This window comes from Podarcis bocagei, assembly GCF_964188305.1.
Source record: "Podarcis bocagei genome assembly, chromosome: 7".
NCBI classification, from domain to species: Eukaryota; Metazoa; Chordata; class Lepidosauria; order Squamata; family Lacertidae; genus Podarcis; species Podarcis bocagei.
In genome coordinates this window covers 14,238,584-14,262,854 of record NC_138132.1, presented here as the reverse complement: position 1 = coordinate 14,262,854, position 24,271 = coordinate 14,238,584, and positions in this window count along the sequence as shown.

The following is a 24,271-nucleotide window of genomic DNA, read 5'->3' as shown; positions in this document are numbered from 1 at the left end:
ATCCCAAAGAAAGGCAGTGCCAAAGAATGCTCCAACTACCGCACAATTTCACTCATTTCACATGCTAGCAAGGTTATGCTTAAAATTCTACAAGGAAGGCTCAAGCAGTATGTGGACCGAGAACTCCCAGAAGTGCAAGCAGGATTTAGAAGAGGCAGAGGAACCAGAGATCAAATTGCAAACATGCGCTGGATTATGGAGAAAGCTAGAGAGTTCCAGAAAGACATCTACTTCTGCTTCATTGACTATGCAAAAGCCTTTGACTGTGTTGACCACAGCAAACTATGGCAAGTTCTTAAAGAAATGGGAGTGCCTGATCACCTCATCTGTCTCCTGAGAAATCTCTATGTGGGACAAGAAGCTACAGTTAGAACTGGATATGGAACAACTGATTGGTTCCAAATTGGGAAAGGAGTACGGCAAGGCTGTATATTGTCTCCCTGCTTATTTAACTTATATGCAGAATTCATCATGCAAAAGGCTGGGCTGGATGAATCCCAAACCGGAATTAAGATTGCCGGAAGAAATATCAACAACCTCAGATATGCAGATGACACAACCTTGATGGCAGAAAGTGAAGAGGAATTAAAGAACCTTTTAATGAGGGTGAAAGAGGAGAGCGCAAAATATGGTCTGAAACTCAACATCAAAAAAACAAAGATCATGGCCACTGGGCCCATCACCTCCTGGCAAATAGAAGGGGAAGAAATGGAGGCAGTGAGAGATTTTACTTTCTTGGGCTCCATGATCAGTGCAGATGGTGACAGCAGTCACGAAATTAAAAGACACCTGCTCCTTGGGAGAAAGGCGATGGCAAACCTAGACAACATCTTAAAAAGCAGAGACATCACCTTGCCAACAAAGGTCCGTATAGTAAAAGCCATGGTTTTCCCAATAGTGATGTATGGAAGTGAGAGCTGGACCATAAAGAAGGCTGATCGCCGAAGAATTGATGCTTTTGAATTATGGTGCTGGAGGAGACTCTTGAGAGTCCCATGGACTGCAAGAAGATCAAACCTCTCCATTCTGAAGGAAATCAGCCCTGAGCGCTCACTGGAAGGACAGATTGTGAAGCTGAGGCTCCAATACTTTGGCCACCTCATGAGAAGAGAAGACTCCCTGGAAAAGACCCTGATGTTGGGAAAGATGGAGGGCACAAGGAGAAGGGGACGACAGAGAATGAGATGGTTGGATGGTGTTCTTGAAGCTACCAGCATGAGTTTGATCAAACTGCGGGAGGCAGTGGAGGACAGAAGTGCCTGGCGTGCTCTGGTCCATGGGGTCACGAAGAGTCGGACACGACTAAACGACTAAACAACAACAGCAATGCAGAAAAATTTTACATCGAGGTAAAGATAGAGGGAGCCCCATGCCGCATGGAGCTTGATACAGACTCAATTCTGTCCATAATCTCGGCAAGGACATTAAGAAAATTGTTTCCCAGTGATTAGGCCTGACCCATTCACCCTCCGGGACTTCCAAAAACACAAAGGTCCCCACGATGGGGGTGAGAACCTTCAATGTACAATACTGAGGGCAGAAGCGGCGATTGGACTTGATTGTGTTCACGGGGCCCTATGTTAGCTTACTGGGGTTGGCGTGGTTTGGGCCGCTGGGGCTAGCCATCACTGGGGTGAACCACACAAGCTCCCATGTGGATGTGGACGCCATCTGCAAAGAGTTTCCAGAGGTTTTTGACAGAGCACTGGGATGATATACTGGTACCCCTTTGGCCTACAACTAGACCCTGCCGTACGGCCCATCAGCTTCAAGGCCTGCCAGGTCCTGTTCACCCTTAAACTCTGCATCAATGATGAATTCGACTGGCTCGTGGAGTGAGTGAGTCGGTGCCTAACGCCCCCTGGGTAAATGCCAATCGTCACACCTGCTAAGCTCAATGGCTCATTCCACATCTGCACAGACTACAAATGTACCATAAACAAGGCCCTTACGGCTCATACATACCCGGTGCCAGTGGTCATCCATGTCCTCACCACCCTGGCGGGGTCTAGGATTTTTGGCAAGCTGGACCTGGCCCAGGCCTATCAGCAGTTGCCAGTGGACTAGGGCACCGCCGAGGTACAGATGATTGTAATTCACAGGGGCGTGTTCCGTGTCAAGGGTCTGCAATTTGGTGTCAGCGTGGTGCCAGACATATTCCAAAATTGAATGGACTCTCTCCTCAAAGGAATTCCCGGCATCACCCTCTTCTTCTGTGATGTGTTGGTCACCGGGGCCATGCCGGGGGAGTTCGGGGGCTGACTCTGCACCGCCCTGCACCATTTCCAGACTGCCTGCCTCAAACTGAAGCGGGACAATTGTCTACTAGGAGTGCAACAGTTGGATTTTCTAAGATTTACGGTGGACACAGATAGAGTCCACCCAACTGGGGACAAGGTGCAAGATATTTGCGACACCCCAGCAACTAAGTGTAAGGTGGAACTCCAGGCCTTCTTGGGACAATTGAACTTTGATCATGCCTTCCTACCCCACAAGGCAGCAGTAGTGGAGCCGCTACACAGACAGCTTGACAAGCGGGACCCTTGTTTGTGGGGGCAGTGCCAGGAGACTGTGTTTCAAGCAGTCAAAGATCTGTTCGTCTCGAACTCAATCCTGGAGCACTTTGACGAGAGGTTGCAACTTCTGGATGAAAGAGAGGTGCCAGTAGCTTACTTTTCCCAGACCCTCTCCACTCCAGAGGAATTATTCGCAAATAGACAAAGAGGGCCTGGCAGTAGTGAAGGGAGTAAATAAATTTCACGGTTTCTTGTATGGGCATGTTGGGATTTTGAATACGTGCAGCTTCACACAGAGTCAGTTAGGAGTTGGCCGACAGCCAAGGCAATGTAAAGGAGTAAAATCTGCCTGGAGATATAAAGGCCTGGAAACAGCTCCAGGATTGGTCAAGCTCTCTCACAGGAATAATGATTTATGGCCTTCTGACTGGAATGTGTTAGTAGAGTATAGAGCGTAAAGAGTTGAGTGCTAATGTAAGAGTCGTGTGGTGAGAGAGCTAGTTAAAGATCCATGTTCTGTTCTGTTCCTGTGAATAGTATCGTGAAGTCCAATGTACAGTGGTGCCTTGAAGTCCAATGTATATATTAAACACCTATATGTAAGAAGTTACTTGTTCCTGTTTCGTCTATCCTGCCTGCAACCAATTGCTTTCGTGAACTCTGCATATACTCTGCTAAGGTCTGACTAAGGTCCTGCAACAGGTCAGAAAGTAGCAAAACACCAATATGGTGCCCCTTTACCGTCGTGAAATACCACAAGCCACTGCTTGGCCTATTTGCCCCCAAGAAGCAGACCCCTCAGGTACTGTCACCCCGTGTCCTCAGGTGGTCGATTTTCCTCACCAGCTACCAGTATACACTAGTCCACCAAGGGGACTGGGCGTACCACCTCGCTGCATTTGACTGCCACTGCGATCAATTACGGTGGTGATTCCCAGGGGGGGAAACAGCGAGGAGGGCTGGACAGAGGAATCCCAAGGGGATAGCAGAAGGGTGAGGCCCATAGAGCAGGAGAAGCGGGTAAGGGATGCAGAACTAGGAAGGCCAGAAGTGACCCCTGAGGCTGAGCAGCCACAAGAACCAGTTCCACGACTGCGTGGACCAGCAGCACCGGACCCAACGGCTCCATCACAGCTGGCAGCCCCAAAGCAAGAGCCAGAACCAGGAAGCCCTACCGAGAGACACCCGAGACCACAACGCGTACGTAGGTGACCAGCATACGTCAACGACTAGGAATGCTAACCATCTGGGAGCAATGGGAACTTAGAGAGGAGGGATTTATGTACTAAGCTTGGGTCGTAGAACAACAGACAAGTAGGATCCTAGAATGAAACAACTGATTGGCTTGCAGGAAAAGACCAATCAGGCTCTAGGAGGGAAGCAGAATCAGCCAATCAGACAGGACTCATTGTGTAAATAATGAATACAATAGCCTGAGGTTTGGGGGACAACTCAATCACTGTTTTACAAGCAGCAATAAAGAGCATGAAATCACTCCAGCTGGCGTGCAAGCCAAAGGGACATTGCGGCTTGCTCAGCTGGGGGTGGGAGCCTTTGCACCCTGCAGCTCAGCAGCAGAAAAAAAGCTGTGTCATTCTTGACTCAGTGAGGTGCTGGGGTGAAGCCACCTCCACTTCCTCATTGAGAGTGGGGGCAGTTTCAGCCAGGCTCCTTGCTAGGCTGGGTCAAATGCAGCTTGGTGTTTAAAACTGTGATGTATCTCCAGATCCTAATGTGTGGCTGGTGATACATCACAATGTTGAAAATCTGATGTCACCAAACTCTATTCCTTACGGTCCAGTCAAAAAATGAAAGGATACATTCAGAAGTTGCACATGAGATAGAGCAGCCCATGGGCAGGGCTACATCCACAAAAAATTGCCATTGTAATAGTAAAGGTAAAGGGACCCCTGACCATTAGGTCCAGTCATGACTGACTCAGGGATTACGCCGCTCATCTCGCTTTATTTGCCGAGGGAGCCGACGTACAGCTTCCGGGTCATGTGGCCAGCATGACTATGCTGCTTCTGCTGAACCAGAGCAGCTCACGGAAATGCCGTTTACCTTCCCCCCAGAGCATTACCTTTTTATCTACTTGTACTTTGAGGTGCTTTTGAACAGCTAGCTTGGCAGGTGCTGGGACCCAGCAACAGCAGCTCACCCCGGTAATTCAAAATTATCTGGGTGGACTATGAGTATGTACAACATAGATTTTATGCCACTCTTTTCCATTTCTGATGTGGTGCCAAATATGTGACCAAACCAAAACACTGTCAAACAAGTATGTAACATCATCAAGCTCTTGATAACTTTCCTGCACTTAAAAACTTGACAGGGTTTAATTTTTCTCATATAATATGAGAAATTTCTGAATGTATTTCCACCCACCCATAAACTTCTATTCTTCGACAGTCCCACCACAAGTGATGGCATGTCTGCCTCTAACTAAAACCTTTCCTAAACATTGGTGCTATCCAAAAGTAATTTGTACAATTGCTCTGCTATTCTACACCACCTATGTATTAACTTGATGTCCAAGGAACTATGGGAAGTTGCTAAGACATTGATAGATAGAGCAATATATTGATGCTGATGCAGTGCCCCTATGTTTCCTTTAACTCAGTATGGGTCTAACTTGGTTCAAAGAATCATATACTTTTTTCTGCTCTTCCAGGCCCCGGATCAAAGTAACCAAGGTCCGGTACAGGTAGCAAAGCTGGACATAGCTCAGGGATATTGAACTGTGCCAGAGACACAGCAGTATGCACTGAATATTGGGCAATGGAGCCAGAGTCATTAGAGTGAGCTTTTATAATTGCCTTCTGGGAACCTCTCCAAACAAAGCATCCAGGCAGGTTTTCTTATCCTGATAGGAAAGAGAGGTAGAAGCACACAACATGTTTGCAAAAGGCCAGAGCTCCCAAGGAGAATTATTTCAGCATCAAACTGCCACTACTATTCTAGTAACTATTCTTAAATTTTGTCAAACCAATTCTGCCATCATTTTACTAACACCTGCTTCTTTGGAAAACAGTTCAGGACTGATTAAAGTACTGCCCATCTCTCCATCCATCTGTTCCCTATGCGTTTAAACTCTTCCTGAGTCACTGATGTCAATTTGGCATGACAGTTTTCAAAGTGAAGAAGCCAGATTTACTTCATGTTTGATTACCACATAGATGCCATTTTAAATAAAAATGTCATGCCAAGCTTTTCCAAACTGCACTGATTACTTCATCGCAAAATTTGGCATGATGGTTTCTGGAGTAAGGAGTGTGTTGTGGTATACATTTGGAAACCATCAGATGCCATTATGAGTCAATATGGCAGACTGAATATTTCCAAACTGCACAGATTTAGACACTTCTAAAGTTATCATCACACAATTTGATGTGATGGTACCAAACACTTATATGCGTGTTTTTGTTGTTGTAAAGTGTTGGATGCCACTTTGAGTCTCTCCCTGTTTCTTCCAATGCCCTCACCCTCCCTTATACTGTGAAGATGAAACATTACTTTGAGTAATTTAATCTTCTATGTAATTTTGAATCCACAACTGAGTTAATATTGATATACAACTGAAACAATTGGGCATATGGCGCCTATGTGAGATATTTGCATGGTATGTACTCCCAAGTGTCCACAGTTGATCTGTATATTAATAGTGACAAAAAAAATCTTTCTTCTTCTTCTTCTTCTTCTTCTTCTTCTTCTTCTTCTTCTTCTTCTTCTTCTTCTGGATTTGGGGAGGGATACTCAAGGCTACACAGTACCAGCACCTCCCCCCAAATGTTAAAATTGTGGCACTTACTGCAGCAACTTCATGGTGACTACTGGCACCTAATTTTCTTAAAAAGAGAGAGCACTGATGATGGTGATGATTGGCATCTGTCTGTCTCAAGAGACAATTGAGTGCACCTGGACTTAGCAGCTTCATTAGCAGCACCAAAATTACTTTCCCAGGGCGCAAACAGTGGAGTGAGGATGGACGTCCTGGGCTGCCTGAATGACAAGACTCCTCTCCTAACAGATTTGGATATTCCACAAAAGAGGAAGGGTATCTTTTTATATGCGACGGTGGCAGCAAGAGTTTTGATCGCAGCAAAATGGAAGAGTAATGAAATCCCCTCTATTCAAGATTGGATCCAAAAGCTGACAGAATATGCTGAATTAGATGGTTTATCAGAAAAAATAAAGAATAAATCAAAACAGGAATTTGTTTCTAAATGGGAGGTTTTTAAAGAATATCTGAAAAATAAATATAGTAGTTCAAATTCTGTTGCAGCATTCGAGGAACTTCAGTAATAGTTGTAAGGTAGATATAAGAAATTAGATTTAATGAGAATAAGTTTAATTATGAAAAAAAATGTGTATTGGCAATAAGTAATATGAATTTGAAGTATGGAATAGACGGGAGGTTGGGTCTTTAGTGTTAAGACCAATAGATGTTTTATTGTTTGCTAAGAATATTATGTGTCTATGGTTATTTTTGTAATTTGTGTATAATTTGGTATTTGTGTTTAAATAAATAAATACACATTTTGGATAATAAAAATAAAAATAAAAATGACAAGACTCCTCTCTTAGACTCACTGAAATGGTCCAAAAGAAAGCAGAGAAAGACATCTGGCACCAGCTTGGCAGAGTAGGTTTAGGATCAGAGTATTCCTTCTCCTGGATCAGCTACCTTCTCAGGTTTTAACCACAGCCATCAGTCCCTCACTTTCTTCTACAACATGTTCAGGAATCAATTTCTTGCCTGCTGGACACATGATGGGTTTTGCCCACTCAAACTGATGCAGCCTGTTATCACATGTAAGGAAAGACCGAACTCACTGAAGGTTTGGGACCCATCAGCTACCCTCACTTGGCTTAGCCAGCCAGTTCAAGCTGTTCCCAGGATGTGGCAGCTGTCGAATGCTGACAGCTTCTATGACCCACAGGGGAGAGTTGAGTGCTGGGTGAGGACCAAAGGGGGACAAACTACCCAAGAAAAACTACCCGCGAGGCCCTACCCCTCCACTAACACCCCATATTTGCATTTTTCTCCAAGGAGCTCAAGCTGGCACACATACATATCTCCTCAATTTTATTTTTATTTTATTGAACTAAAATAAAATCAAACAAATCAATATGAAAAACCAAAAGATATACAAAACAGCATTGCAGTATATCCAGGAGAGATATAATATTTACTTGGGAAAGTACTTAAGAACAATACAAAAGCCAAATTTCACATATACGGTGGTACCTCGGGTTACATATGCTTCAGGTTACATGCGCTTCAGGTTACAGACTCTGCTAACCCAGATATAGTGCTTCAGGTTAAGAACTTTGCTTCAGGATGACAACAGAAAACGTGCTCCGGCCGCGGGGCAGCAGCAGGAGGCCCCATTAGCTAAAGTGGTGCTGTAGGTTAAGAACAGTTTCAGGTTAAGTACGGACCTCCAGAACGAATTAAGTACTTAACCTGAGGTCCCACTGTAGAGGGAGTCCTGGGTACCTGTATTTGCATATATGATAAAACCCCACCCAACAGCAAAGAAATTTTCAGGGTTTTCCAAGCCTTTGATAACAAGTAATTCATGATTTTCAACCAATATTGACCTCCACATAGTTTTAGAAGAAACGCAAATTCTCAAATTCTGTGAAATCTTTTATATGGGGGCAACTGGGGTTCCAGCAGACAACAGAATCAATGCCAAGAATTCAAGAGAGTCAGTCACACCATAACTGTGTTTTTAAAAGTTGTGTAAAAGGTGGAATGGGATCTTTTAATATTTTGGTGTGGGGGTTGTTTCCAGGGGATCTTTTCTTCTCGTGAGGTGGCCAAAGTATTGGAGTCTCAGCTTCAGGATCTGTCCTTCCAGTGAGCACTCAGGACTAATTTCCTTAAGAATTGATAGGCTTGATCTTCTTGCAGTCCAAGGGACTCTCAAGAATCTCCTCCAGCACCATAATTCAAAAGCATCAATTCTTCGGTGATCAGCCTTCTTTATGAGCCAGTGTGGTGTAGTAGTTAAGAGCGGTAGTCTCATAATCTGGGGAACCGGGTTCGCGTCTCCGCTCCTCCACATGCAGCTGTTGGGTGACCTTGGGCTAGTCACACTTCTTTGAAGTCTCTCAGCCCCACTCACCTCACAGAGTGTTTGTTGTGGGGGAGGAAGGGAAAGGAGAATGTTAGCTGCTTTGAGACTCCTTAAAGGGAGTGAAAGGCGGGATATCAAATCCAAACTCTTCTTCTTCTTCTTCTGTCACTTCCATACATCACTACTGGGGAAACTAAACTCTCCAGCACAACTCCAACATTACTGTGACTTCCTGTCTCACACGCTCAGACACTCACATGATATAAGCTACCAGAGAGCTACTACTGAGCAGCTTGGGTGGATAAAAATCCTAACACTACTTCCCACATCCCAAGAAACCAGGTTTCCTAAGTGCTACCCTCAGGGCCCTTTCCTTCTCCTTTAAATTCATCTGAATGGACTCTTTTCTGTATCAGTTGCCTGTGGTGGTCCAGCTCTTCCTGGCTCTTGCTTATTACAGTGCTATGAAGGCAGTCCTGGGCACATCCCTCCTCCTGGTCATTCTTTCCCCAGGTGAGTGGAAATCAGACAACTAGCATCCTTTTCTTTTCTTTTTCTTTTTAGACTAAGCCGCTTCTGGCGAACCAGAGCAGCGCACAGAAACACCGTTTACCTTCCTGCTAGAGCGGTACCTATTTATCTACTTGCACTTTGACTTGCTTTCGAACTGCTAGGTTGACAGGAGCAGGGACTGAGCGACGGGAGCTCACCCTGTCGCGGGGATTCGAACCGCCACCATTCTGATCAGCAAGTCCTAGGCTCTGTGGTTTAACCCACAGTGCCACCCGCGTCCCCTAACTAGCATTCTATTCATCATCTCAGAGGAGGTTCAGGATCAGAATTTTCCTTCTCCTGGATCAGCTAGTCAAAGATTTTGTTCATGTTTCCACCCCATAGCTCACCAATACATACATTTGACTGGAAGAATTGGAAGGGTATAGAATTTATAATAGACATTGATAAAATTATGCATGTCATATACAGAGTGGGTAGCAAAAATTATTTCTCTCTAGCACTAAAACATATATATTGAATGATACAGGCATCAGGAGAGTTGGACTTAAGATTTGAAAAATGAGAAACTAAATTAAACTGATATGTACAGATTCACCTATAATTAGTCCAGGATCTTGTTCTCACAATGGCCAACTAGTTGACTATGGGAAGCACATAAGCAACACTTACCGTATTTTTCGCCCTATAGGACGCACTTTCCCCCTCTCCAAAAACGAAGGGGAAATGTGTGTGTGTCCTATGGGGTGAATGCAGGCTTTCGCTGAAGCCTGGAGAGTGAGAGGGGTCAGTGCGCACCGACCCCTCTCGCTCTCCAGGCTTCGCGCAACTCTCCGCAAGCAGCAGGAGCCCGGTGCTGGGCTCTCACTGCTTGCGGAGAGTTGCCCGCATGCTGAAGCCTGCGCGTGCTGAGCTCAGCGCATCCAGGCTTCGGGGACCTCTCCGCAAGCAGCAGGAGCCAGCGCTGGGCTCCCACGGCTTGCAGAGAGCTGCCTGTTTGGGGGCTTGGTTCAGGGGAAGCTCGGGCTTCCCCCGCCACAGCCATGTTCCTGGGGAAAAATTCCCCCCCTTTATTCCCCCCCCCAAAAAAACCCTAGGTGCGCCTTATGGGACGATGCGTCCTATAGGGCAAAAAATACGGTAAGTACAACAGCACTTTCCACTCCTATGTTATCCTGAAACTACCATTTGGAATCATACTACTTTCAGTTATGAACATAGAATATAGTCATCAAAGCAGTAATTTCTATCCTTATTCCCCTTTGTCTAATCTGCATTTAACCTGAAGCACCACTTTAGCTAATGAAGCCTCCTGCTGCTTGCACGCCGCCGGAGCACGATTTCTGTTTTCATCCTGAAGCAAAGTTCTTAACCCGAGGTACTATTTCTGGGTTAGCGGAGTCTGTAACCTGAAGTGTATGTAACCTGAGGTACCACTGTATTGGTTTTTCATGTTCCAGAAAAGTTTTGATTTACAGATTGGACCTGAAGGAAATTCTGCAGTATTTCAAATTAATGTATTTTACAAGTTTAAATGCAGCAGTTGCATTAAAAAAATGCTTCAAGAAAAGCAAATCCCCAGCACTGTTGTTTCAAAGAGTAGCGGCTCTTCTCCTAGTTTATCTAATTTAATAATTATATATGGTTAATTTGAAATGCCCCTCATTTAGCCAGTTAAGAATATTGGAAATATTACAATGAAATTACATTTGAAGTCCATAGACCTACATTTTTTGTAATAGTTTTTATTACATTTTCTGTTTTACAATTTCAAATAAACTTTATACAACTTTAAAATATCCAATGACTTCTCTTACTGTAACCATTCAAATCAATTTTCCACTTTTACATCCACCGTCAATTATTTACTCTGTTAATTTTTTATAAATGCTGCCAGCATTTTCAGCTATGGAGTTATTCTCCGTTTATTCAATCTTCTTTAAATGTCTGTTCTTCTTGCTCTCTTGTTCTATATGTTAAATCTGCAAGTTGTGTATATTCTGACAACTTAAGTTGCCAATCCTCTTTAGTTGGGACCTCACTAACTTTCCATTTTTGGGCTAACGAAACACAGGGCACATATTTTGTATACATAAATAAGCTTTTCTGGCACCTGGGAATTTCAGTTTGGATTATCCCCAAGAAAAAGGACTCTAGGTTTTTGTGGAAAGCAATTTTAAGATAGATGAGTAAAATGAACCATGAAAAGGAAAGCAGGGAAGTCATATGTTACATGTATTATGTAAAATGTTTATTTTGAGATGTATAAACTGAAAAATTAATAAGAATGGTTATAAGTGAAAGTCCACCAAACTGATTCATTTAGAATGATTGCTTTAATAAACATGGATGCAAAACTATTCACAGCTGTGATGGTCAAGAGATTAAATGCCTTCATAGGTCAATACATCACCACAGATCAAACAGGATTCATACCCTCAAGAAATACAGCAGACTCTATAAGGAGAGTTCTTGATATAATCTATGACCTGCAGCTCTGAAACACTCCAGGGGCATTAATTTCACTCGATGCCTTTAAAGTGTTTGACAGAGTTGAGTGAACCTATTTGAAAGTCTTACTTTCTAAATTAGAATTTGGAGAAAAAATTCTGCACACGATTCAACAAATTTACTCAAAATCTTCAGCTATAATCATGGTAAATGGATATGATGATGCTCCAAGAAACCTCAACAGGGGCACCTGCCAACGATTCCCTCTGTCACCACTGCTTTTTGCAGTGGCAATAAAGATCTTAGCTATCCAACTATGTGCCTCTGTGAAGGGAGTGAAAATAGGAAATGTTGAATAAAAAGTAGATTTGTTTGAGGATAATACATTGGTAATTGGGCAAGATCCAGTTGTTGTGCTTTAATCTTTGAAAGAACATTTTGAAAGTTTCCATTTAATTTCAGGACTACAAATTAAATATGCAGCAGTTCAAAAGCAGCTGACAGAAATGTCAAAGATAAAGATAGCCCTTGTGGGGTTTAAATACCTCAGGATAATCTTGACAGCTGATCTTAATCAATGAAAATGAAGAAATGATCATTCTTTGCTCAAAATGGTAATAAACAACTGTCTTAATGGAAGCAGAAAACCTTAGCTGGCTAGGTCGTATTACAGCTATAAAAATGTCAATTCTGCCCAAATTCTTTTTCCTGTTTCAGGTTTTAGCAACAAACTTAAAAAATGGCAAAACAAATTACCGTATTTTTCGCCTTATAGGGCTCACCGGCCCATAGGGCGCACCTAGTTTTCAGGGGGGGGGGAATCAAGGCGGGGAAAATATGATTCTCTCCCCCCCCCCAGCTCTGGGAGAAGCGGACTGACTGCACGCAGCCTGTGCGCTACTCCAAGACCTTCTCCCTGCTTTTGCGGGAGGTGGCGGATTTCCCCCACCTCCCGCAAAAGCTCACAGGAGCTGTGTGCGACTCCTGCGGGCTTTTCGACCAGGAGGGAGAAGGGACTGAAACGGCATGTAAATCTATATGGCGTAATCCATCTCTAAAAACAATATTCTTCTTACCTCCAGGAAATTTCCCTTAAAATTACCTTTTGGTGGTATGGACCCCCACATGCCTTGCAAAGATAAATACATCAAGCTCACCATTATGTTGGAAAGACTGTGGAGAATGAGGTTCCTACTTCCACCTTTGTTGTGGGGTGTTCTGTGAGCCACACCTTTTGGCACAAAGTTTTTCATCTGATCTCCAGAGTTACCCTCCTAATTTGGCACTTGCTTTATTATCATGAGATTTGACCCCAAATTCCAACCTTACATCTAAAGAACAAATTTTCTTTCTGTTCACAGCACCTGGACTAATTATTGCCCAATAATGGAAAAAATCCCTCTACTATACCGTATTCGATGACACATTAGAGTCAAGTAAATACGGTATATCTCAAAGTTAAACTGAGCAAGTCCATCCCTCCTTCAAATCCCTGTGGCCGCCACTGCCATCTCCCCCTCCTCCCACTGGCTGAGGATGGGGGGTGAGGTCGGTGTGGGTCATCCTGGGTGTCATCCCTTAAAGTTACCCTTTGGTGGCATTGGACCACCACAAGCCTTGCAAAGATAAATCCTTCAAGTTCATGTTGGAAAGGCTGTGGAGAATGAGGTTCCTACTTTGAAGTTTGATATGGGTGAACTGGAAAGAAACCTCTAGTATACTGTATTTGTTGGCCACTATCATCTCCTCCTTCTCCTTCCCCAACACCACAGGAAATGTTGCTAAAATAAGGCAAAGAGACTGCAAACTTTGGAAGGCAAGGGGTGGGAAAGAATGATAAATCACCCACCAGCGCCCATGCTCCTGGTCTTTTAAAGCAATGGACATCTGCAGCAACCACAACACAACCAAGCAGCAGCTTTTTACCCATCAGGCTGGCTGAGCCTTGCTCAGAAGTGCCGCTGGACATTGCATGTGTGCTGCTCTCTCCCTATTGCTCCCCCCCCAACACACACACTCTGCTCCCCAAACTCCAAGCCTCTCTCCAGTTTGGGTGCCTATGGAAACTCAGCATGGGACTCAAGGAAAGCCACGGCTGGCAAGCAAGCGACCCATTAGCCAGGGAAGCTGGAGTCGCTCTACTGGGTTGGGGTTTGGGCGGGCAGGAAGGAAGGAGAACTGAGAGACTTCCGGGTTGGTGCCTCCGGTAATGGCGGAATTCCTCTGATCAGGAGGAATTTGCCCCGTGGGAATCTGGGTCTGGCCGCCACGGCGAAGGCGGAGACCCACAAAAAATCACAGGTGGGAGAAGCCTGTGAGTGTGGGATTCGGCGGGCACCCCTACTCGTGGGGAAACCCGGTTTTGGGGGTCCGGTGCTAAGTGGGGTGAGCGGCACGGTGCTTCAAATCGTCTGCTTCTTCCACGGAGCGAAGCCGCATAGCTGTTGTCGGAGAGCGCTGACTTTTTCCTGTGGACAATTTGACTTTAAAGTAATTACCCGTGAGTAGAGCTGAAGCGGGAGAACTGGATTTTTAAATGTTTAATTTGGTATCGTAACGGGGAGGCTCAATACAGGAAGTCCGCCTTTCCCTTTTTGTAGATAGGCTGAAGCAATGAGGCTGGAAGCTGAAGTCTTGGAAAGCCTTTTGTAAAAGACTAAATTTTCATCGGTAAAGAACATTAACCCCCCCCCTTGGAGGCAGGAGAAGGGGGGGGGAGTCGTGGACTGAGTATGCCTGCAGGAGAGAGCTAAAATACCACAGCTCTGACCCTGGGAACAGGCTGCTAGCAGGACTGGCGTCTTTTGGAATGTTCATTGACAGTGTTTAGAACGTTCATTGACAGCTAGCATAAGAGAAATACATTGTTTCTACTCTCTCCCACTGCCTTTAAAAAGGAATAAAAGTAACTGAAAACTGAAACTAACTTTGGATTGTTTGAACTGTGTTTAAAAGAGGACATTACTGACTAATATAAATAGAAACTGTTTTCCCCTAGTGGAAGCCTTTGAAACTGGTGGCCTTACAAGAGCTGGGCTAGGGGATTTTTCAGCTCCAAGATAAAAAAAACTGTGAGACTCTGGGACTGACCTTGAATCTTTTAAGTGTTATGGCAAATGGAAAGGAAAAAACAGACCAGTCAACTGCTGAAAAAACATTAAGGTCTGGGAGGAATTGGCAGCAACCCAGTAGAGGCTCAACACCAGGCCTCCCTGCTTCTTCTTCTTCTGCTGCTGCTTCTGCACCAGTACACTCAAAACCAAGTGGAATGTCGACAGAAGAGGCCTTAGCGGTTGCGTTAAATAAGATAAATGATTCATTGGAACAGCTTAATAAGAAAACAGATGCGACAAATGCGAAAGTGGATGCTGCAACTATTAAAATTGACTTAAATACAGAAAGTATAAATAATCTGGGACAAAAGGTGAATACCAATACAGAAACCATCCAGAAATTGATACAGGAATCTACTTTGATACGGCAGACTGCGGAGGAAACCAGGGAGAAAGCCGTTGCTGCGGAATGTAAAGTAACACAACTGGAGAGAAAGAGTCCCAGCCCTACAGAGGCAACTTGATGAACATAAATTGACACTTGCTATGATTGAACTTAAAGAAAAACAGACGAATCCGAGGATCAGAGCCCTACCTGAATTGGAGAAGGAAAGCTTGACAGACTTTCTCACACAGGAATTTGCTGACTTTTGGGACTTGGACTTGGGTCAAGAAGAGTTTAGAATTGTGAGGGCCTTCAGACGTGGAAGAGGAGGGAAAAAAGAGAAGAATAGAATAAGAGACTGCTTGATCACCCTTCGAACTAAAGAAGAGAGAGATAGAATTTTGGGTTGGCACTATCAGAAGAACCTAGAAGTACAACAGTCAAGAGTGGAAATTTTTAAAGACGTCCGGAAATATCTTTTGGATCTTAGGCCTAACTATGGAGATATTGTTGCCCTGCTGAGATGGAATAAAATCATCTATAGGTGGGAGTTTCCCCAAGGTCTATCCTTCAGTTTCAAAGGAAGGAAAATAAAAATAAGATCAGTAGAAGATAAAGTAAAGTTTTTGTATAAATACGAAGAAGATCTGCAGAAGGGACCTGGAAAAGAGCCAAGAGCATCGGATAGAAGATCAATAGATAGAGGACTAGCGCAAAGAGCATTGGATAGAAGATCACCAAATAGGGGAATATTGGATATATCAGCATTATCCTTTGGATTGGATCTCCCAGTGAACGTGTCACCATCACCACCAACAGAAGAAGAGCAAGCATTGGGTGCAGTTGGAGGAACATCAGCGTAATTACATGATGGTGTTGCAGGTTTTGAGTTGGAATGTGAATGGACTAAATTCTCCAGAAAAAAGGCGGAGAGTCTTTCATTTATTGAAAAAGAACATTTGGACTTGATTTGTTTACAAGAAACACATGTGATAAGGGTACACAGGAAGATAGAATCATAGAATCATAGAATCATAGAGTTGGAAGAGACCACAAGGGCCATCGAGTCCAACCCCCTGCCAAGCAGGAAACACCATCAGAGCACTCCTGACATATGGTTGTCAAGCCTCTGCTTAAAGACCTCCAAAGTAGGAGACTCCACCACACTCCTTGGCAGCAAATTCCACTGTCAAACAGCTCTTACTGTCAGGAAGTTCTTCCTAATGTTTAGGTGGAATCTTCTTTCTTGTAGTTTGGATCCATTGCTCCGTGTCCGCTTCTCTGGAGCAGCAGAAAACAACCTTTCTCCCTCCTCTATGTGACATCCTTTTATATATTTGAACATGGCTATCATATCACCCCTTAACCTCCTCTTCTCCAGGCTAAACATGCCCAGCTCCCTTAGCCGTTCCTCATAAGGCATCGTTTCCAGGCCTTTGACCATTTTGGTTGCCCTCCTCTGGACACGTTCCAGTTTGTCAGTGTCCTTCTTGAACTGTGGTGCCCAGAACTGGACACAGTACTCCAGGTGTGGTCTGACCAGAGCAGAATACAGTGGCACTATTACTTCCCTTGATCTAGATGCTATACTCCTATTGATGCAGCCCAGAATTGCATTGGCTTTTTTAGCAGCCGCGTCACACTGTTGGCTCATGTCAAGTTTGTGGTCAACCAAGACTCCTAGATCCTTTTCACATGTACTGCTCTGAAGCCAGGTGTCACCCATCTTGTATTTGTGCCTCTCAGTTTTTTTGCCCAAGTGCAAAAAAAAAGTTGAGTAATAAAAGACTGGGCCAAGAATTTATCTCATCAGATAAAGTTTAAAAAAGAGGAGTGGTCCTTTATGCAAAGGAGAGCCTATCACCGAAATTTATATTCAAAGATGACCAAGGAAGATTTCATAGAATCATAGAATCATAGAGTTGGAATACACCACAAGGGCAATCGAGTCCAACCCCCTGCCAAGCAGGAAACACCATCAGAGCACTCCTGACACACGGTTGTCAAGCCTCTGCTTAAAGACCTCCAAGGAAGGAGACTCCACTACACTCCTTGGCAGCAAATTCCACTGTCAAACAGCTCTTACTGTCAGGAAGTTCTTCCTAATGTTTATGTGGAATCTTCTTTCTTGTAGTTTGGATCCATTGCTCCGTGTCCACTTCTCTGGAGCAGCAGAAAACAACCTTTCTCCCTCCTCTATGTGACATCCTTTTATATATTTGAACATGGCTATCATATCACCCCTTAACCTCCTCTTCTCCAGGCTAAACATGCCCAGCTCCCTTAGCCGTTCCTCATAAGGCATCGTTTCCAGGCCTTTGACCATTTTGGTTGCCCTCCTCTGGACACGTTCCAGTTTGTCAGTGTCCTTCTTGAACTGTGGTGCCCAGAACTGGACACAGTACTCCAGGTGTGGTCTGACCAGAGCAGAATACAGTGGCACTATTACTTCCCTTGATCTAGATGCTATACTCCTATTGATGCAGCCCAGAATTGCATTGGCTTTTTTAGCAGCCGCGTCACACTGTTGGCTCATGTCAAGTTTGTGGTCAACCAAGACTCCTAGATCCTTTTCACATGTACTGCTCTCAAGCCAGGTGTCCCCCATCTTGTATTTGTGCCTCTCATTTTTTTTGCCCAAGTGCAATACTTTACATTTCTCCCTGTTAAAGTTCATCTTGTTTGTTTTGGCCCAGTTCTCTAATCGGTCAAGGTAGTTTTGAAGTGTGATCCTGTCCTCTGGGGTGTTAGCCACCCCTCCCAGTTTGGTGTCATCTGCAAATTTGATCAGGATGCCCTTGAGCCCATCATCCAAGTCGTTGATAAAGATGTTGAATAAGACCGGGCCCAAGACAGAACCCTGTGGCACCCCACTAGTCACTCTTCTCCAGGATGAAGAGGAACCATTGATGAGCACCCTTTGGGTTCGGTCAGTCAGCCAGTTACAAATCCACTGAGTGGTAGCATAGTCAAGACCGCATTTTACCAGCTTCTTTACAAGAATATCGAATGCCTTGCTGAAATCAAGGTAGGCTACATCCACTGCGTTCCCTTCATCTACCAGGCTTGTAATTCTGTCAAAAAACGAGATCAGGTTAGTTTGACATGACTTATTTTTCAGAAATCCATGCTGACTATTGGTGATCACAGCATTCCTTTCTAGGTGCTCACAGACTGTTTGTTTAATGATCTGCTCCAGAATCTTCCCTGGTATTGATGTCAGACTGACTGGGCGATAATTATTTGGGTCCTCTCTTTCCCCCTTTTTGAAAATAGGGACAACATTTGCCCTCCTCCAGTCTGCCGGGACTTTGCCTATTCTCCAGGAATTCTCAAAGATGACTGCCAGTGGCTCTGAGATCACATCTGCCAGTTCTTTTAATACTCTTGGATGCAGTTCATCTGGCCCTGGAGACTTGAATACATCTAAACTAGCCAAGTATTCTTGTACTATCTCCTTAGTTATTCTGGGCTGTGTTTCCTCTGCTGAATCATTTGCTCCAAATTCTTCAGGTCGGGCATTATTTTCTTTATCAGAGAAGACTGGGGCAAAGAAGGAATTGAGGAGTTTAGCCCTTTCTGTGTCCCCTGTTTGCATTTCACCATCTTCTCCTCTGACTGACCCCACTATTTCTTTGTTCTTCCTTTTGCTACAGACATACCCATAAAAGCCTTTTTTGTTGCTTTTAACCTCTCTAGCAAGCCTGAGTTCATTCTGTGCTTTAGCTTTTCTGACTTTGTGTCTACATGTGCTGGCTATTTGTTTGAATTCCTCTTTGGTGGTTTCCCCCCTTTTCCATTTTTTGTACACATCCTTTTTTAATCTTAACTCAGTTAAAAGTTCTTTAGATAGCCACCCTGGCTTCTTTAGGGACCTTCCATGTTTCCATCTCATTGGTATTGCCTGAAGTTGTGCTTTTACTATCTCCCTCTTAACAAACTCCCAGCCATAATGAACTCCCTTTCCTTTTAGTATTACTGTCCATGGGATCTCACCCAGCACTTCCCTAAGTTTTATGAAGTCAGCTTTCTTAAAGTCAAGAAATTGAGTCCTAGTATGCTTGGCTGCTCCTTTCCGCTGTATAGTAAACTTCAGAAGAGCATGATCACCTACTGATCCTTTGTTGCAATTGAAATTCTATCACAAGGAGAGAAATTCCTGATTGTAGGTATTTACGCACCAAATGAAAATCGGAGTTCTTTAAGAAGCTACATGAGACTCTGATGGATTATATGGACTATAATATGATTTTGATGGGAGATATGAATGGAGTGGTGTCTACAAATATGGACAAGGCACAGAGACAGGTAGTCACCAAAGATGGTAGACTACCAAAAACCTTTTTTGACATGACTGAAAATATGGACTTAGTTGACATTTGGAGAATGAAGAATCCTCTGGGAGGAGAGGGAACTTTTTTCTCTGAGGCTAAGATGACATGGACAAGAATTGACCAAATTTGGGTAACCATGGGATTGGCTCCGAAGATCAGCAATGTGGAGATTTGCCCCAAAACTTGTTCTGACCATAATGCTGTGAAGATGGAAATGAAATTGATGCCAATTGGTTCCTTTAGATGGAGGATGAATGATACTTTGTTCAGGAATGAAGAGGTGACCAAGAAGGCCCAAAAAACTCTAAGAGACTATTTCGAGATAAACATGAATACTACAGTGGAAAAAAGAGTAATTTGGGACGCAAGCAAAGTGGTTATAATACAACAGAATGCAATTAAGAAGAGAACTCAGAATGAAAAAAAGGATAAAATCCTGGGGAAAATAAAGGAAGGAGAGAAGAAACTGAGAGCAAAACCAAAGTCACAGGAGATCCTGAAAGAGATACAGTGGTGCCTCGCAAGACGAAATTAATTCGTTCCGCAAGTTTTTTCTTCTTGTGAGTTTTTCGTCTTGCGATGCACGGTTTCCCATAGGAATGCATTGAAAATCAATTAATGCGTTCCTAGGGAAACCGCCTTCAGACCAGGTCCGGGGACAGTCTGTCCCCCGACCTCTTCTGAAGGCTGGGGGGGGGGGGACAAGGGCTTTTCTTCCCACCGCCAGCCTTCAGAAGGCTGTTCTGAAGGCTGGCGGTGGGAAGAAAAGCCCTTCTCCCCACCTCCCGCCCCGCAAGCTCTGGGGACAGGAGGGCTTTGCTGCCGACCGCCAGCATTTTAAAAGCCCCCGCTGTCCCGGGGCGATTTTAAAATGCTAGTGGGTGGCAGCGAAAGCTTCGCTGCTGCCCGCCAGCATTTTAAGATCGCCCAGGACAGCAGAGAAGTCTCCGCTGCCCTGGGGGCTTTTAAAATGCTGGGGGTCAGCAGCGAAGGGTTCGCTGCCGCCCGCCAGCATTTTAAGATCGCCCGGGACAGCAGAGAAGTCTCCGCTGCCCTGGGGGCTTTTAAAATGCTGGGGGTCGGCAGCGAAGGGTTCGCTGCCGCCCGCCAGCATTTTAAGATCGCCCGGGACAGCAGAGAAGTCTCCGCTGCCCCGGGGGCTTTTAAAATGCTGGGGGTTGGCAGCGAAGGCTTCACTGCCGCCCGCCAGCATTTTAAGATCGCCCGGGACAGCCTTCAAAAGCCGTCCAGGACAGCGGAGAAAGGCGCTGCCTTTCTCCGCTCTCCCGGGAAGGCAGGCAGGGAGGAGCAAAGACTTTCGCCCCCCGCCCGCCTTCAGAAGAGGTCCAGGACCTCTTCTGAAGGCGGGCGGGGGGCAAAAGTCTTCCCCCCCACCTGCCTTCAAAAGCCGTCCGGGACAGCGGAGAAAGGCACTGCCTTTCTCCGCTATCCCGGGAAGGCAGGCAGGGGGGAGCAAAGACTTTCGCCCCCCGCCCGCCTTCAGAAGAGGTCCAGGACCTCTTCTGAAGGCGGGCGGGGGGCAAAAGTCTTCCCCCCCACCTGCCTTCAAAAGCCGTCCGGGACAGCGGAGAAAGGCACTGCCTTTCTCCGCTATCCCGGGAAGGCAGGCAGGGGGGAGCAAAGACTTTCGCCCCCCGCCCGCCTTCAGAAGAGGTCCAGGACCTCTTCTGAAGGTGGGCGGGGGGCGAAACTCTTTCCCCCCCGCCTGCCTTCAAAAGCCGTCCGGGACAGCGGAGAAAGGCGCTGCCTTTCTTCGCTCTCCCGGGAAGGCAGGCAGGGGGGAGTCTTTCCCCCCCGCCTGCCTTCAAAAGCTGTCCGGGACAGCGGAGAAAGGCGCTGCCTTTCTCCGCTCTCCCGGGAAGGCAGGCAGGGGGGAGCAAAGACTTTCGCCCCCCGCCAGGACCTCTTCTGAAGGCGGGCGGGGACAAAAGTCTTTCCCCCCCGCCTGCCTTCAAAAGCCGTCCGCGATAGCGGGAAGCGCTTCCCTGCTATCCTGGACTGCTTTTAAAATGCTGGCGGTGGGGAGCAAAGCCTTTCGGCCCCCGCCGGCCTTCCTGGACCTCTTCTGAAGGCCGGAGGGGGGGGAAAGGCTTTGCTCCCCACCGCCAGCATTTAAAAGAGGTCCCCGGAGATTTCCCTATGGGCTTTCGTCTTGCGAAGCAAGCCCATAGGGAAATTTGTCTTGCAAAGTGCCTCCAAAACAGAAAACCCTTTCGTCTTGTGGGTTTTCCGTCTTGCGAGGCATTCATCTTGCGGGGTACCACTGTAAAGTTATACTAAGTACAATATAAGAAGTTGATGAATCAGGAAATAGAATGGAAGATTAAACAGATGAGGCAAAAGACATTTGAATCGGCAAATAAGTGTGGAAAATTGCTGGCCTGGCAAATAAAAAAAACAAAAACTCAATACTATTACGAATTTGGAAGTGGAAGGAAAGAATATACAGAACCCAGTTGAGATCAGGAAGTGTTTCCAGAGGTATTTTAAACAACTTTATACACAGGAGAAGCAGAAAGAAATGGACATTGATCGATTTTTGAAAATAAATGGACTACACAAAATCTCTCAGGAAAAACAGCTAATGTTTATTACAAAATAATGGATCAGGAGGTGGAAGGGGTCTTCCAGAACATGCAATTAGGTAAATCTCCAGGACCAGATGGTCTGACTTCAAGATATTACAGATCTTTGAAAGAATGGTTAATACAACCATTGAAGGAAGTCTGCAATGAAATATTGGAAGGGAGAAAGGCACCAGAGTCGTGGAAGGAAGCTTACATTACACTTATACTGAAAACAGAGACTGAAAAGACACAGCTCAAGAACTACCACCCCATATCGCTGCTTAATGTGGATTACAATTTTTTTGCAGATATTTTGGCTAAAAGATTAAAAAAAGGTATTAGTAGAAGAAATTCATAAAGACCAAGCGGGCTTTCTCCCGGGCAGACATTTCTCTGTCAATATGAGGAATATAATTAATATTCTAGAAAAACTACAAGTGAATATCAATACTAAGGCAGTCTTGATATTTGTGGATGCAGAGAAAGCCTTTGACAACATTTCTTGGAGTTTTATGAAGAAGAATCTACAGGGGATGGGGGTAGGTCAAGGTTCTGAAAATGGTATAGGTGCAATTTATTCAGAACAAAAGGCAAAATTAATTGTGAACAATGTAGTGACAGAAGAGTTTAAGATTGAGAAAGGGACACGACAAGGTTGCCCAATTTCTCCATTGCTTTTTATATCGGTCCTCGAGGTTTTGTTAAATATGATTAGAAAGGACCAAGAGGTTAAAGGTATACAAGTGGGAGCTAAACAGTACAAACTGAAAACATTTGCTGATGACTTAGTATTGACTTTACAGGAGCCAGAATCTAGTACTAAAAGGGTATTGGAACTGATTCAAGAATTCGGACAGGTAGCAGGTTTTAAGTTGAAAAAGATGAAAACTAAGGTTTTAGAGAAAAACTTAACTGTGAATGAGAGAGAGAAGTTTCAGGAGGAGACAGGACTAACATTGGTTAAGAAAGTGAAATATTTAGGGGTTAACATGACTGCCAAAAATGTGAATTTATTTAAGGATAATTATGAAAAATGTTGGATTGAAGTGAAAAAGGACTTAGAAATATGGACAAATTTGAAATTATCATTGTTAGGCCAAATTGCTGTGATAAAAATGAATGTGTTGCCAAGGATGTTGTTTTTGTTTCAAACATTGCAAATTTTGGATAAGATGGATTGTTTCAAGAAGTGGCAGAAAGATATTTCCAGATTTGTTTGGCAGGGCAAGAAGCCTCGAATAAAATTTAATATATTAACTGATGCCAAAGAAAGAGGTGGATTTGCCCTGCCAGACCTTAAACTTTATTATGAATCAGCTGCTTTTTGCTGGCTGAGAGAATGGCTGCTTCTTGAAAACACTGACGTGTTGGATTTAGAAGGTTTCAACAATGCATTTGGCTGGCATGCATATTTGTGGTACGATAAGGTAAAAGCACATAAAGCGTTTAAAAATCATATTGTTAGAAAAGCATTGTTTAATGTTTGGATAAGATATAAGGATTTGTTAGAAAAGAAAACCCCAAGATGGTTGTCACCTATGGAAGCGAAGCCACAGAAAAAACTCAATATGGAGGCCAAATGGCCGAAATATTGGGAAATTCTGGAACAAGATGGAGACAGAATAAAATTGCAGAGCTTTGAAAAATTGAAAAACAAAGTGTGAGATTGGCTTCATTATTACCAAATAATGGAGGCATACAATTTGGACAAAAAAGTTGGTTTCCAGGTGGAAAAATCAAAATTGGAAACAGAATTGTTAGATCCAAAAATCAAGAATTTGTCAAGAATGTATAACTTGCTGTTGAAATGAAACACTCAGGATGAAATGGTGAAATCAGCTATGATTAAATGGGCACAAGATGTTGGACATAGCATAATGATGGCTGACTGGGAACAGTTATGGACCACAGGTATGAAATTCATGGCATGTAATGCCTTAAGAGAAAATTTAATGAAAATGATTTATAGGTGGTACATGACACCAGTCAAGCTTGCAAAAATTTACCATTTGCCCGACAATAAATGTTGGAAATGTAATGAGACTGAAGGCACATTCTTTCACCTTTGGTGGACATGCCCAAGGATTAAGATATTCTGGGAGATGATTTATAATGAAATGAAAAAGATATTCAAATATACCTTTCTGAAGAAACCAGAGGCCTTTCTCCTGGGCATGGTCGGCCAAATGGTGCCAAAGAAGGATAGAACTTTTTTTATGTATGCAACAACAGCAGCAAGAATACTTATCGTGAAGTATTGGAAGACGCAAGATTTACCCACCCGGGAAGAATGGCAGATGAAGTTGATGGACTATATGGAACTGGTGGAAATGACTGGCAGA